Source organism: Corapipo altera, unplaced genomic scaffold (assembly GCF_003945725.1).
Source record: "Corapipo altera isolate COAL_440 unplaced genomic scaffold, ASM394572v1 65, whole genome shotgun sequence".
NCBI lineage: Eukaryota > Metazoa > Chordata > Aves > Passeriformes > Pipridae > Corapipo > Corapipo altera.
The window spans coordinates 11302874-11318758 of NW_020884891.1; the positions used below are offsets into that span (position 1 = coordinate 11302874).

Below are 15885 nucleotides of genomic sequence, written 5' to 3' on the forward strand. Positions count from 1 at the left end.
TCCATGGTAATATATCAGAAAGAAAGATGACCAGAAAAGGAGCAGAAGCAGGGAATGGACTGTAGTTACTGGAACCAATAACAAGCTCAGTTGCATGGATTGGTCTAGCAGAAGTGCCAGGTGATCCAAGGGTCTGGCTTTTGAAATTACACTTCCCAGCAGCAAGCAAGTAGTATCGTGCAGCCTTAGCTTTGAAACTGTTATCCACTTGCTTACAATTAGTAAGTGTATGTGGTTAGAGCTTAGCCCCAGAGGAGATAGTGTAGAAGAGCAGGAAGATGTCAGACAGGATTTTATTTCAAGTCATGGTTTGCTGTGCTAGGGGGAAGGATATATAATGTTTATGACTGGATATGCAGTGTAGTGGGACAATTCCTATATAAGAGACCTGGCATTCGTAGGGAGCAATAAAGCCTTTTATTACACCATCTGATAGAGCTTAGACAATTGTAGGGACTGTAAGTCTCTGTTGCCAAATAATGAGGACTTCTGTGCTAGAACACTGTGGGTTTTTTCTGTTGATCTAATTAGAGATGTTAGCTTTTCCTACCAACCCCTTCTTCTTTCAGTTTTTTCATGTTCTTGACTCCAGGATTACTGTAAATACTCTATTTATCTGTTCTGTCAACCTCTACATCCCAGAAAAAAAGAGGTAAGTTTAACGAAAGGTAAAATGAACGGATTGGCTGACTCTGTTTAAAACTCTTTGTGATAATCCAGGCTGAAAGCCCAACAAACATAGAGCGTGCTGCATAGTTGCCTACCCAGGTGCTGTGGAAATACAACCACAGTAATGTCAGTGCCTGGGTTAGCAAAGAAGCCATTTATCTAAGCATTATAGGGCTATATTACCTGTTACTGCACGTTCCAGAATAAGTTAGAGCAAAGAGTTTAGACACCCCTATTAGCTAATAGAGCTTAGAAGTCTCACAGTGTAATTTTCACCTCCTGCTATTATTGCTGTCATTCTGCAATGAAAACATTGGGCTACTGATGAAGTGGCTGCCTTCCACAGGCATTGTGAAATACCTGAGGCACCTACATTAACAGAGTGGGAAAGGCTTCATTCCCACAGCTGATAGAAGTCAACTAATATTTACCAATTTCAGGTGAGACTCTAGATACTGAAAGAAAGAGAAATCCTCTTTTTTTGTAGAGGTGAATGTAGTAAAAGTTTTACATGTTACATGCAATTAATCCAGAATGACACATTCTATACCTCTGCCCAGACAAACAGTGCTGACCACAGAGTGGACGTTGTAGAATTCTTTTGCAGGTTTTGGGGAGTACTTTTCCAAAAACTAGTGTATGTTAGCACAAAGCAGAGAAAACATATCCCCTTCCCACTGCTATTTCAGCTATAGTTACCTTTGGAAAATACAAAAGGGTTTTGTGAAGATGGAGAGTTATGGGATGATGTTTCTGATGGGCTCAGCCTTGACCGGTAGCAGGTTATCTCGGAGCTGGCTGGCATTGGCTTTGTTGGATGTAGAGGAAGCTTCTGGTATCTTCTCACCCTGTAGCCTTCTCCACAAAAACCTTGCCGTGCAAACCCAATACAGTACAGTATGATTTAAACTCTAGAAGACTTTAAAAGCCCATTAAACCATTTAAAAATTACCATGACAACTAACTTTGACATTAACAGGAACATCTGACACATGAAAGGAAACTCTTAACCTAAAGAGATCACAACAAAGCCCTTGAAATACAATAAATCTTAGTATTGGTAAGGCATGACAGGAGCCCCAGTAAGGTCTTTACTCAAGTGTACTCCCTACATTGCACGGCTGCAGTTTCTGTTCTTTGAGCTCCCCAGACATGATGTAACTCCACCACTTAATGGACTGTTTTCATTGCACTGTTCACCTGAGTGGTTGTTTCCACTCCCAAGCACAGGCAACATCAAACCAGCAGCTGGCTGTGACTGTGCAGAGACTCAGGCACTCCCTCTTATCTCAAGGAGAATGTTGTGGATCAAAGCCTTATCTACAAAGAAGATCTTCCAAAGGATGGATTAATGATGCTCAGCTTGTTACCCCCAAGTGCTGAGACATGACAGTGCCTATACTTACAGCAGAGGTCAAACTTTTCAGATTTTTGTAGCTAACCAATCATAATAAGGAGTTATTAATTCCTAGGAAATTAACTTATTGTCTAGGGACTAGACTTATTGTCTAGAACACAGGATCCAGCTAGTAAAGCATAACAGGTGTGTTCTCTTTGAAGTCTACAACTTGAAGTTCCATAGCATTCATTTTTTCTGTTACTGTTTTCTAGCACCAAACAAACCTCAACATCCCTTTTCCATTAGTATAACTTTCTTTTCTGGGGCAGGAAAATGCAGAGGTGGTGAGGTGGATAATTCTATAATTTATTTGCCACTATATCAGGATAAAAAAGTAAAATACCAAAAACTATTAAATTTAGAGAAGTTCTACCTGTTCATTTGATGAAAATTTAGTCCTTGGTTGTAACATGATCATGTGTGCAAAAAATTCACATGGGATTAATATGACACAGTATTGTTTAGCTAAGGCAGACCACAAACTCTGTCCACCTTTGCTGAAAGGTTTAGTCACAAAGAGGAGATCAATTTTTAGTTAACACTAGGAATTTTCCAAGAAAAAAATATTCAGCAAGTACAGAACAATTTGGCTGATCTAAGTGCCCATAAAAACCATAGAAAACTAGAAGTATTTCTACTTTATATCCAAACACAGAAGCACTAAAACCATTCATCTAGGAGTGTAGGGGGGTCTCCTGCATTTATTCTGTGTTAGGCTTTTATCTTCCTTATCTGATTCTCCAAGGAATTTACCTACACTTATACTGGAAAACCAGTTAGGGTTATGGCACAGGCATGAACTCTACCTGCCATCATCCCCATTACATCTTTGCCAGCTTGCTCCTGGAGTGGGTTTTCCTTTGGCAACCAACACTCTGCAGGTACCAAGTGGGGACAGCTGGGCAGCACTGAGTCCCAACAGGTGACACAGAAAAAAAACCCTGTTCCCTGCTGAATTCACAGGCACCACTGGAATAAAGATGGTGAGTAGAGGAAATGCAACCAGGCAATACCTTGTACCATCAGAGCATGTTTTGGGGTTGGCTCACTCAGCTCCATGCTGGGACGGATGTGGCCAGGGCTGCAGTGCACTGGGAGCAGTAGGGAAAGAGCAATCCATAAGTCTGAATAGCAGGGGATTGTGCAACAAACATTAAATGTGTTCCTCAACTCCACCCGTACAAATAAACTGGAAAAGCAGTTGTTCCCTGGATAGATCTAGAGACACATTTAACAGAGGACGGAAACATGCACGGGTTTTATGGCTTGGAGAATGTCTGCTCGTAAAAAGGCTGCTGTTTTGTGCAATGGGAACTGTAATACTTTATACCTACTAGCTCTGGGATGACAGACCTTTTCCTTCAAAAGATACCCTCAGCAGCAGAATTGCAGCCTTCCCTTTCCTGCAGGTGAGTGCTGAAGCAGCACAGGCCCTCAGGATCTCGAACCATCATTTCAAGAAGGAATTGGACCGTGTTTTACCTTCATCTCACAGTGTCAGAAACAAAATGAAAAAACCCCAAACCCCACATACTTAAAAAGGATACCTGAAAAAAACCTGATAGTTATAAAAGTGACGTGGTGAACAAAAAAATTACTTCTCTTGGCAGATGTGTAAGATTACGATTACTTCACCTACTACTAACATTAAGTCCTTGAAAGGACAGTACAGGGGTAAAAGTACTCCGTAAGCCCCTTCAGGGACATAAATGCAAATTCTCTGTTCTGAAATACATATGTTCTGAAAATAATCCAATTTATGAAATAAAGACCCCATTTTGATTAGGTCTCAAAGTCCCAAACTCCTTTAAAATTAATTAATTAATTCGAAATCAAAGTTTTCTGGCTCTAATCATGTCCTGGCAGACCTCTTGCCATCTTTTTATAACCAGAATTGGGTAAATCTTTGTCCAGGTGCTGTAAGGAGCTGGCACTAGAAACTATAGACCTTTAAGAAGTTATTAGTGGAGCAGTCAAACCCCCAAAAATTCAGCTAAATAATTCTAGGACCCCCATTCCCATATCTGATACTAAAAAGCCTTCCCACGTCATAGAAACTTGTCCAGATCAAGGCAAAGGAGAGACTTAAACTTGCATTTTTCATGTCATGGTTATGTGCATGAGACAGATGTTTTTTCCCTTTAGTGAAAGGGAATCAGTCTTCTGAGGACTTTTTACCTGAAACTACTGTGTTGCTGATAAATAAGTAAAAATAAAGCAACTGGGATAAATGCATGTATTTAATTATTGTTTGCCCCTGTTTTCTGTTGATGCCCTTGAAGATCATTTTGCATATGTGAGATAAAGTTACGGGCTTTGTATATTTGTCTGCAGGTGCAAAACATAAAAGATAAGGTGGAAAGAACAGCTGCTGTATTCAAAGCAGCCTTTGCAGTAGTCATTGGTGCATTTGAGCAGTCACCAGAATTCAAACAAATAGTATTACCAAGTGAGATCCACGAGCCAGCTGTATCCACACTGTATAGACCGACACACTGAGAATTAGGATAAAATAAAAATCACCTTGTGTGGCTGACCAGTAAAGAGCATGTTTTAGGGAACATTGTTTCCATGCATCAACATAGAGAAAAAAGAATTAAAATTGTTTCCACGCTCCCCCCAAAAATGTCAGAAATACAGATTTCAGATTCTCCTAGACACTACTGGATTTCTCCACTTCCTAAAACCTTTGGCTTTGGGGTGGAAGTATCCACTCCCAAAGGAGGAGAAAGAACACCTTCAGCTGACCTGCAGCTCTGCTGTGGCCAGTCAACATTCTGGCACAGTCTGAGTGCAGGGGACCCACAGGACTCTCAAACTAAGACGAGAGATTTGGTTTAGACAGAAGATTGATAGATACAAACACATACAGACATATGTACTTTAAACCAGCAATAAAAAAGGCAGTGCTTGGGAGTAAATAATACTCTATCACAACAATTAGTGATATTACTATATGACTGCATAGTGTGGGAGGATTTAAAACCCTGTCATTTCATTGTTGAAACAGTCCTAAAAGTGAAGAATTTCTGATAAGCTTCACAACATCAATTACATGAAAATTGCTTTCCCTTCTCCCTGCTCCAGAGAATCTGTATGTTATTTTCATTGCATTGACACAAAAAATAGTCCCTGTTCGTCCTGTGTCCTGGAAAGCATTGCAGAGATCCAGCTCACTAGGCCATCCACACACCAAAATTTATCAACTTTTATAAAATTACCAGCTTTTCCACCATCCTGTTACATGCTATGCCATCCTTCAGTATGACAGTGATGCTATTTGCATTCTCCAGTAAAATGAATGGTAATATTCTAATAGCCATACAGGATGCCAGGATTTTATGATATAATCCAGATTTCCTCAACTCAATTAACAGAGTAACTAAATTTTAACTGACACTGTGGCTTCAGTTCTGTCCTTTGCATTTGGCACCTTAATTAGCTAATAAAATTCTCCAAGGTCAGCTACAGAGACAGGAGTTATTTGTTTGGATCCTGTACTCACCCAAAAGACATTTATAAATCCAGCCAGAGCCTGAGTTCGGCTTTTGGGTGAATGAACACTTCTCAAAGGCACCACGAATGCATGTATTTAATTTACTGAGTAGCACACTTCATATTTTCTCCACCAAGAAGGGTGGAGAGGTGCAAGTCAGGCTTCTCTCTTTACCCAGCTTTCCTGTTAGGCACAAGGAGGAACAAATCACCAGGAGATGCTGCAGAGTGAATCAACAGCATGTCCTTGCTCTCAGTGAAGTCTCTCAGTGAAACACTTTGCCTAATCCAAAGCACACATGCTCGCTTTGCTCCAGGAAAAAGGCAAGCACAGAGCATGTCACTGCGCAACCATGTAGTCAAATATCTACGGGAACGTTCGTTTCTACATCTCAAAAATGCAAATATGTGTCTGTTTTTTAACCGCAGAAGGGGTATGGGATATGAAAATCTGGAGCTCTGGAGATTTTCATATCTGGAGATATCAAAAAGAGGGGAGAAAGTCACCACTTCCTCTGCACACCAGAACTGGTGGTCCTCTCCCTAGACATGTGGAGCCACCACAACTCCTCCAAGATCTCACCTGGGACACGAGTCACAGCCTTTAAAACTCACGTTGGGAAACAGCTTAAGCTCTCAGGGGGTGTCAGGATTTAGACTTAATTTTTTCTGATTTTCTACATACAGTAGCACAGAAAAGACAAAATACTCAAGCCTGCCACTGGAGACCTCTTGGTGAACAAGGGACAGATAGGGATCTTTGGAGCAGCTCTCCAGCAGGCAGTGAAGGACCGTGCTCCACAGATTTTGGCTGGACGGGATGCAGTCATGGGGAGATGTGAAGGGGGTAAAGCATTCTGTGTGCTGCAGAGGCCAGTATTTCTCAACCTTTCCTTTTGACATGATGGTCTCTCCTTTCAGGTGAAGGCTTCTCACTACCTTTAGTCTTTTCAGCACACAGGCAAACACATCAGTGCTCCTCTGTAATTGTTTTGCATGTAGGGACCTGTGTGTTTTGACAAGCTGCTGAAGAACAGGGAGCTTTAGAGGACCTGGAGGTGAAGAAGCCTGGGCAGGATTCTATTTCTTTCCACTGTCGTAACTTTCCATTACCTCACGTCTCTGCCCCATGACAGACACACACTTCTGCTATCTATGTGAAAACGAGAAAACACCCCTTTACCTCTGCCAGGCCTTTCACCAGGACACCAAAGGACTGTTACCCTTTCTCCCCCTCATCCACAACTGATCTGGCTGCAGCAAACAGTGTACACCTCAGTACGTGGTGTACAGGGCATGGGAATGTGAACATTAGCTCGGTGGTAGCTCCAGGCTGGTGATGAATGTTTCTGTTTCATTGACATCTACCAACGATAAAGCAACTACTTTGTAAATAAATAATCACCTTTCATTGAATCTCCCTGCCTCTTTCTTGCAACGAGGTGTTTTCCCTTAATGGTCTTTCCTTTGCTTGTTACTCTTTCTGCTGAGACTGATAGGAATTTGGCCTTTAATGAAACCTTATGTTAAGACATGGTGACTGTTGCATACAGAAGAGAAAAGATCTCATTTTCTGGCCAATTTTTCCTCAGTTTAGAAGGACCTCCTCAAAATTAAGCTAAAACATCGAAAGATGGATAAGTGTGATGTAACTGTAGTTGTCAGCAAACTCAGTTAAGGATTAGGGTGTTCCTTTCACTGCTATGGCATAACTGCAATCTTTCCTCTGGCAACATTAACTAGCAAATCCTTATGAGTCTTGACTCTATGTGCAGTCTCTCACTGCTGCTGATCTGTTCCTGAATATGCTTCAGATAGAGCTAGCAGGTTCCCTGTCAGCTGTAGCTGCCCTGGAGCTGGTTTTTCAGTTATTTGAAGGCAATTAGTCCTTGGTCATATTACCACTCACCAGCTCTCCGGTAAGCCTGGACCAGAGTGACTTGGCTCACTGTTAGACTTCCCCAGCCCTTTCCCTATGTTAGACATTCAGAATATGCACATTTTAAGGGTTTATTTCTCCTATAAAGGAAAATGCATAATGCCGTGGGGTTTGCTTTTTCTTTCCCTTCAGAAACCTGTAAAGGCTGCAAGGTCCCATTCTCCCCCAGAGCCCAACATTGATAATCATCTGTTTTCCTCCCCCCTGAACAGCTTCATGGGACCTGAGGGATACAGAGTTTCCTGAGGAGCTGAAAAACAAGGTTCTCCTCAGAGAACCTCAGACCTGGTCCTCATTGAAGTCCTTTCTACATAGTACAACAAAGAAAACCACACCAGAAATCATCGAGTCCAATCATTAACATAACAGTGACAGGTCCACCACTAAACCCTGTCCACAAGCACCCCATCCACACGTTTTTTGAACACTTCCAGGGATGGTGATTCTACCACTTGCCTGGGGAGCCTTTTCTAATGCTTGACCACCCTTTCAGTGAAGAAATTTTTTCAGATTAGGCTTGAGAAGAGACCTGATGGAAAGAGGGATTGCTTCTAAGAGCCTGAGCAATGTGACCAGTGCCATTGCAAAGAGTCACCTCTGCCTGCCCAAACCACTGCATCCTGTTTGCGCCTCCCAGGCTCAAATCCTGCTGATGCCAGGGCTGCAGCACGTTAGATAACAAAATCCTTCTCGCTCCCGTATCCCTGAGCAGGGCTGGAGGCAGCTCCGGAGCTGGCACACTCTGGGGCTCCTGCAGCCACGGCATTCCCCTTCCCGGAGCAGCCCTTTCCCGGAATCCTGCCCGGGAGATGCTGGGCTCCGGCTGCTCCAGGGTCCCGGGCAGGCAGCAGCCCCTAGATGGAGCTGCGCAGCAGGGAATGAGCACCCGCCACCATCCCACCCACCCACCCGTGTCCGCGACCCCCCGGGCTGCGGGGTCCTGTGTTCAGCATCGCTGTGCTGAGCCCCCAGATCAGGCTTGGGGGGCCGTGAACGTCTGGCAGCCCTGGGTGGGAAGGATGACTGGGTCTGGGGTTTTGTTTAACTCTGATTCATTAAACCCCCTGTTTTTAAGCTGTTTAGAAGCAGGCTGCATTTTTCTGAAATTATTTTGGTAGTGGGGGAAAGGCAGCTGAACCATAATCAAAGAAGTTTATTTCTGGCCATTAAATGGGAAAAAATATGTTAGTTTAATTGCATAATATTTTATAATCCAGCATCTATTTTTCATTTTTAGGCTGAAGCTTTGTAGTCCTTACCTGCTCTGCTCATCAGTGAACTGTAAGATACACAAACACAGGGTCTGACTATCTTACCCAAACCACAGCAGCACCTTTGAGGACCCAGCTGCCAGCAGAGACTCCAGCCAGTGGCTGTCCTTGCACTGGGACCATGAGTGTTTGGCACAACCATTTCTGCAACAGACCTCGGGCATGCCCAGGAGTGCCAATGAAAGGCTGGACATGAATTCAGAAAGAGCAGGTTGATGCTCACATCAATCCGGCTTCACTACAGGTAATTATCCTGTATCTAAATTATGTCTGTGTTTTGTTGGAATACTAACACATTTCTTTTTTTATGGAGTTAATGCTATATAATGGAAGTCACAGACTGAGCTCTGAAGAATCTGCATTAGCACACTCTGTCAGGCCAGACTCTGACCTAAAGGCCATGAAAGCAGGGAAAACTGGTGTTGCCTTGGGTGAACATTGGCAGGTTGCTACAACTACACTGCAGGGGAAAATTGTGCTCTGCATTAGCTATGTGAGAGCAGCCAGCCTGAAGGTGACAATTTCACAAGACAGAACATCTCATCTACCCAGAGACGAGGTCGGGTGTAAACAGCCTTCTCCTTTGATACACAAAAGCATAATTACAGCTCCTGGAATTGCTCTAGCAAGAGCACTGACTTTCCCCTGCTAAGAAAATGTAACTCACAGGAATGCCTTTTTCTTCTCCCTTTCTTCCATAGATGATGGCTAGAAACTCCCTCAGATATGTATTTTTTTGCTCAGCACATGCCACTTCAGATCAGTTGGGCTGGATCCATCCACAAAAGATGCTGAACAGTTGGTGTTTAGCCCACACAAAATCCTATCCACATCCACAAAAAAAGGTCTTCCTCTGCTGTTCTCACCTACAAGACTCAATTCAGCTGTATTTTCAGAACATGCAGAAGCCAGAGAAACAACTCTTTTCCTCAGCTCATTTACCCAGATTCAGGGGTGGGGTGGTCATCCCAGACTGAGGAGAAATGGGCTTTTCTTTTGGGATACACTGTAAAAGTTCAATTCACACCTGACTCCTGGGGGACTGTCCCCAAATATCCAGCCACAGATGAGCCCAGGGTGGCTATTCTCTCAAGCACTTCTCTGTTCTGTTGACTTTACGTGAGGTAAAGTCCTTATTGCTTTTAAACATCTAGTGTATCACACGATCCCCAAGCAAATCTCCAACCCACTGAAAGATTTTTCAGAGAACTGAGTTTAGTCTTACAAGTGTGAAGGTCTAAAGATCACACAGAATGCAATGGAGTCTTCTCAGGCACATCCCAGTAGCCCTTCCAAGTGTCACATACCCTCCTCTGTAGCCACCTCCAGGACAAGAGCAGAGAAAGGAGTAGCAGTGTTGGAGGGGAAGATTGCACGTCCAGATGGTACACAGTGGAAACCACTCCTGAAAATACAAAAAGCAGGATGTGTAATCTGAGTAGAGCAGTGAGAGAAATGAATCTTTATTTTTTTCCCTACTATATGGTGATTGTGAAATTTTTTATAATCACAAGTGATGAAGGTGTTGTCATGCCTCAGTCAACAGACCGTGCCCCCAAATACCTCAACAACAGCCAAAGAAACATTGTGTTCTGCAAGTCAGGTTTTAATTTTGCTGCCTCGAATCCCAGTACAAGTCTGGGCTGGTTTTATGAATTCTGATGATGTTGCAGCCTAATGTGGCAGCCTGATAGATGCAGACTGAAGGAAAGGGGGATTTAATATCCCTGGCCCGAGCACTGAGCTGGTAATGAAGAAGGGTTGTTATTAGTCGTTTGCATAACATAAAAAGGAGATTCAGATCCAGGCTTAATAAATTCTCCTTTGTATGAAATAACACAGTTATAGCCACTTCTATAAAAATGTCAAAGCCTTTATATGAATTAAATGTTCCTTCAGAGCATAAAATACAGTCCTACGACTCAATAAAAATCACTTGTGTCACTCCGTGGATTTCTTTGAAGGGTCACTCACAAGGCAAGGGGTACGAACTGAAGCATTGCTCTCCTTCTCCCTTGAGGTGTGAGACAGCACGGTGACAAGAAGAGCTAAAGTTGGGGTGCCAGAACTAAACTGGGGACAGTGAGGAGCAGGCACAGAGAAGCAATGCCTTGGGTGTGGACCTACTAAAAAGCCACACTGCTTTTTCTTGGTGGCGTTTTGGCCTTGAGAAACTCTAGGTCATCACCCAAGATTAGTGGGCTCAGAGGTGGGTCAAACCCCCAGGCAGTGGGAAGTGGATGGATTGAGTGGCCAGGCAGCAAACAGCAACTGGGCACAACTGACAGAAGACAGATTCAGGTATTCAAAGACAACTAGTGATGCTCCATGTGGAAAAAGTCACTGCAGCAGTGGGGAAGGCTCAGCTGCAAGCACCCTGACTGTGTGGTAGTGTCACAGGAGCCTCAGCCAGCTGCTCCTTGTAGTTTCCTGTCTGGCATTCTCCCCTTGGAGAGCTGCACATGCCCCATACTTGGGCCAGTACCTGTCTGGGTTGATGTGCAGTGCACCAATCCCTTCAAGCACAGCTCCTGCAGAGTGACAGGAGGTCGGTGGAGCCCAGGAGGCCTGGCCATGCCCTGCAGGGAGCCCCAGGGTGGCCATCAGCACTAGCACAAAGGCCCATGACCTTCACTCATCTTCTCCTTGAGCAGCCCAAGGAGTAGAACTCTGTCTGAATCACAAATAGTAACTAGTTTCCCTTGAAGACATATACTTTTCATACTTTGAGATGTTGAAACTCAAGGATCATGGTGACCCTGGAAGAGTCATCACATCGCAGCAGGAGTGTGAGTGCTATTTCTCAATGAACTAGTTGAGGTGCCAGCAGCAGTGTAAGTGCAAATTCAGTGCTCCTTCTGGGTTATAATAACCTCTGAAAGGGTACACTCAGCTGCAAAGCAGCAAGCAGTTTGAGGAAGCATACTTTCCTTCCTATGTATAATCCTGGGTGCAGAACAAGCTTTGCATCCTTACTGTGCTGACACCCTTAAAGTCCTGATCCTGACACAGAGCAGTGCCTCAGGGCTGTCTGCTTGAAAGGCCCAGCTTAGACTGGCCTAGGAAATACAGGCTTATTGAGAAGAAGTTGGCTAGCAAAGTCCTTTCAGAAACTATGTGTACTAAATTCATGCTCCAGGCAGCTTAGAAAGTGCCTGTGCTCCCTCCTTTTAAAAATTAAATTGTCATTGTAGGGACACCCATCCTTTCCATCACAGGTAGAAGGGCTGTGTAACTCCCAGCTCCCAAAATACTGGTGCTTGCAGAGGGATATTCCCTTTAGCAGATGCACCTGTTCTGTCCCAGGGAGCTGTGCCCTTGTTGCCGCACTACTACAGAATCTTTCCTCCCTAAGTGCTTTAAAAGCTACTTCACCCTCTGTGCCCTAGAATTTTGGCAGAATTTAAGGCCACACAAAGAGAACATGGTTATCTCATCTAGACCACCGTCAAGACCTATGGCTGGGATGTGGCCAACTGGAAAGCAAGTCATGACTTGCTTTCACTTTGTTTGGAAGTGGGCAGACTGTGTCTAGCTGTCTGCCACACACAGAGGTCTGTTATTACATTCACAAATATTCAGAAATCATGGGGGATTCAGGCTGTGGTTCTGCAAGATGTGAGAAATTTGGTTTTAGGCTCGATCAAAACCACCGCAGTCACACAACACAACCCAGTGGCCAGGTACCAACCCAACCAGCCAACTCAAATCTGCTCAAGACTTTCCAAGGAGTGACTTTGGAGCAGAAGGTTTCATCCCAGATTGAATGCCAGCTGTGCCCCTGTAGCCAGCATAAACAGAAGTTAGCACACACTCACGTAGCTACGCTCGTATGCAGACCCTTGACCATGGACAATGTTCATCCAACTGGAGATCTGTAATCCTGTGGATCTAATACTTAATTAACTGAAAATTTCCAGCATTTTAAGTTCTTCTCCCACATACCACACAGAGTATCATGCATTTCTGTGTGCTTATTTGGCTGAGTTTGGGCAACTGAGGAATAATAGTCTGGAATTTGATGCAATTTCCCTAAATAATCCTGCACTACAAAATGCTGTGAGTCAAAGTGAAGATTTCCAGGCTGTTCCAAAGCTTGGAAAACCTTCTTGGGCAAACTGCACAGCTCCAACAAGACACGCGCTCCTGATTTAACTGAAGGATGCTGAACCAGTAATTTTCTCTCCTGCATTTTCAAAAAGAATATGTATAAAACCGCACACACACGTAACCTATAGCTGTGATTAGCACCACAGTGATTAAGCAGATATTCCTTGCAAGAAAAGAAGAGAATAGAGCAGTTACGTACACACCGACTTCCACATGCATACGAGACATCCTCCTTGAAGGGGGAATTATGGTGCATGGGGAGAATAAATCATCCCAGGCATATCTGGGGATGTCCCATACTCCCTCAGCACTCCCTCAGGAAACAGAATGTGGAGAAGCTAAAATAAATTGGAGAGATGAGCAGTAATTTATTTTCCCGTCTGGAAAAGATAATTTAACTACTCAATTAAACATTGCCTGAAGCCATACTATTAGAGTTGCACATCCCATCTGTAATACAGATGGATCTTGCTCTCTTATTACTGGTCTTCATGCTGTCTGGTACTTTAAAATTCTGGTTTAATTAGATGACACCTTCCACAAATGCTGAGCTATTGGAACATAACTCAAGTAGTATCTAGGAATTTTTGCCATCCAAGAAACCTTCCGTAGGAATCATATGTTCTCATCTCTGACATAAAAGAGCAGGTTGGAAGCAATACTGAATAAACTGATGATATATTATTTCTTACGTTGTGTTATTTTGAAGCACAGTGCTTCAGTCTGGGGTCTTTTCTCTCATTTATCAATGGTTTTCACCTGAGATCATCCACAAATCAGATAGCTTTACAATGTATTTTTCATTGATTTTTCTAAAGTGTTGATTCAATATTGAAATAGGTCATTTTAATACTGAATTAAGGAGCAAGTATCCCCATTATGAGGAGATTTCATTATGATAGCATTTATTACACCCAATTATAGCTGTCTTGAAACTATGCAGTTATTTGGAGAGGTTTGTGAGTGATGCCTGGATGGGCAGGGACTTGTATGAGTAGAATACTTCAGAAGTGCCTGGCAATTCCCCCAGTCTCCTTGCCACCCCTTTGCCCGTCTGAGCCCACAGCACAGCAGGCACTTCCCTGGAGCAAGTGCAAACCCCGCAAGTTTAAGGAATTAAAACCCACGAAGCCACTCCTGAAAAGTGGAAACAACCAAGATCCACAGACTTGGGGATGTGGCACTTAGGGACATGGTTTAGTGATGAGTGTGGCAATGCTGGGTTAAGAGTTGAACTTGATCATCCTAGAACTCTCTTCCAATCTAAACAATTCTGTGAATCTATGACTTCTGACTTAAAAGTTCAGGGGAATTTACATGTGATTGAGAATTTTGCACCACAAATACAACTGAATGAGCAGGACCTTTTTGCTTTCACATGAAAATCTCCATCTATCTCTCCAGCGAGGAGAAGCACTTTGTCCCTCAGATCCCCATGGCATCTCCCTAGCTTAGTGGGAAATTAGACAAATATCACTTTATTCCCTGATATGTCGTATTTTTACTAACCATTCTAGTCTAACAACTTTTGCCAGGATGGGAGATTCCCTTGTGCTGGGAGCTGTATGAACACAACACAAAACCAGTGTTTTATACGCTTCTTCTTGATAAAGACACTATAACTTTGGGGAAAATAGAAGGATTTACATGCACAATAAACAGATCTCCTGTGACCACTGGTTCTGGATGTCTTGGGTTAACTAGTCAGCTGGGCTATCAGTGACATCTTTAAGCATGAGAGCAGTTTTATTTATTCCATTTCATCTGAACTGCTATAACTACAGATTTTGTTGTTGTTGTCCAGCTTATTTTTGTAATTCTGTCAAATTCTTTACCTTAACAGTGTCACCATTGGATGCGCAGTACACCATGATTTCTTTATATTGTACTACTTTTATGAGTCATAGGAAGTACTGAGGGACAAAAAGCACGACTGAAGATGTGAAAACATCTATACAGTCTACATGTACTGGTCCTTGTAGGTTTTATGAAATCCCATGAAGATGAAGCCAAGGTTGACTTCCCTCAAAGAGCCTTAGAGATAGTTTAAAAAAATGAATAAAAAATTTCCAAAAGATAATTTCTTCACTGTTAGATTTGTAACAGAAACTCATCACATATATCAGATCCTTGGTTACATATGCAGATGTTTCAGCCATATGCAATAACATATGGCACATTTCTCACAATAACTAGTCTTTTTTTTCCTGTGTAAGGCTACAAAAACAAACACAGAGTGTCTCAACCTGCTTAGGACAGAGGGGGTATCTCTACTGGCTTCTTCTCCCCCTGCTAGACTAACTGCCCACCAGCCAAACATTGGTCCAGCTACTCCTCACTCTCCAGTCCACTTTCCAGTTATCCTGGTAAAAGACAAGCTCTGCAGAAAATAGCTTTCTCCCAGACCTCACAGGGTGCAAGCTGAGTCATGTCCAGCCACAGAATCACAGAATGGGTCAATTTGGAAGGGGCTGCAGTATGTCATCTGACCTAACCTCCCTGCTCAAGCAGGGTCATCCCAGAGCACATTGCATAGAATTGCCTCCAGATGATTGTGGAGTAACTCCAGAGAGGGAGACTCCACACCCTCTCGGGGCAGCCTGTTACAGTGCATGGTCACCTGCACAGAAAAGATGTTCTTCTTCATGTTCAGGTGGAACTTCATGTGTGTCAGTTCCTGCCTGTCACCTCTTGTCCTGTTGCTGGGCATCACTGAGCAGAGCCTGGTCCATCCTCTGACACCTCCCTTCAGGCACTGACAGACATGGATGAGATCCCCCTTTAGTCATTTCTGCTTGAGGCTGAACAGGCCCAGCTCCCTCAGCCTTTCCTTGTAAGAGAGGTGCTCCAGTCCCTTAAACACCTTTGTCACCTTCCACTGGACCTGCTCCAGGAGCTCCATGTCTCTCTTGTCTTGAGGAGCCCAGAACTGGACTCAACACTCCAGATGTGCCTCACCAGGGCTGAGTAAAGGGGCAGGATCACTTTGCCTGACCTGCTGG

General features: G+C 43.5%; 1 long non-coding RNA gene across 1 annotated transcript in view; it reads right to left on the reverse strand.

Annotated features, from left to right (window-relative positions):
• LOC113948070 overlaps nt 1-15885 on the reverse strand; it is a 70691-nt gene that overhangs the window by 2028 nt on the left and 52778 nt on the right. Inside the window, exon 3 of the long non-coding RNA XR_003527972.1 lies at nt 10081-10178. This is a non-coding gene — a long non-coding RNA (uncharacterized LOC113948070). The remainder of the gene's footprint in view (nt 1-10080; nt 10179-15885) is intronic.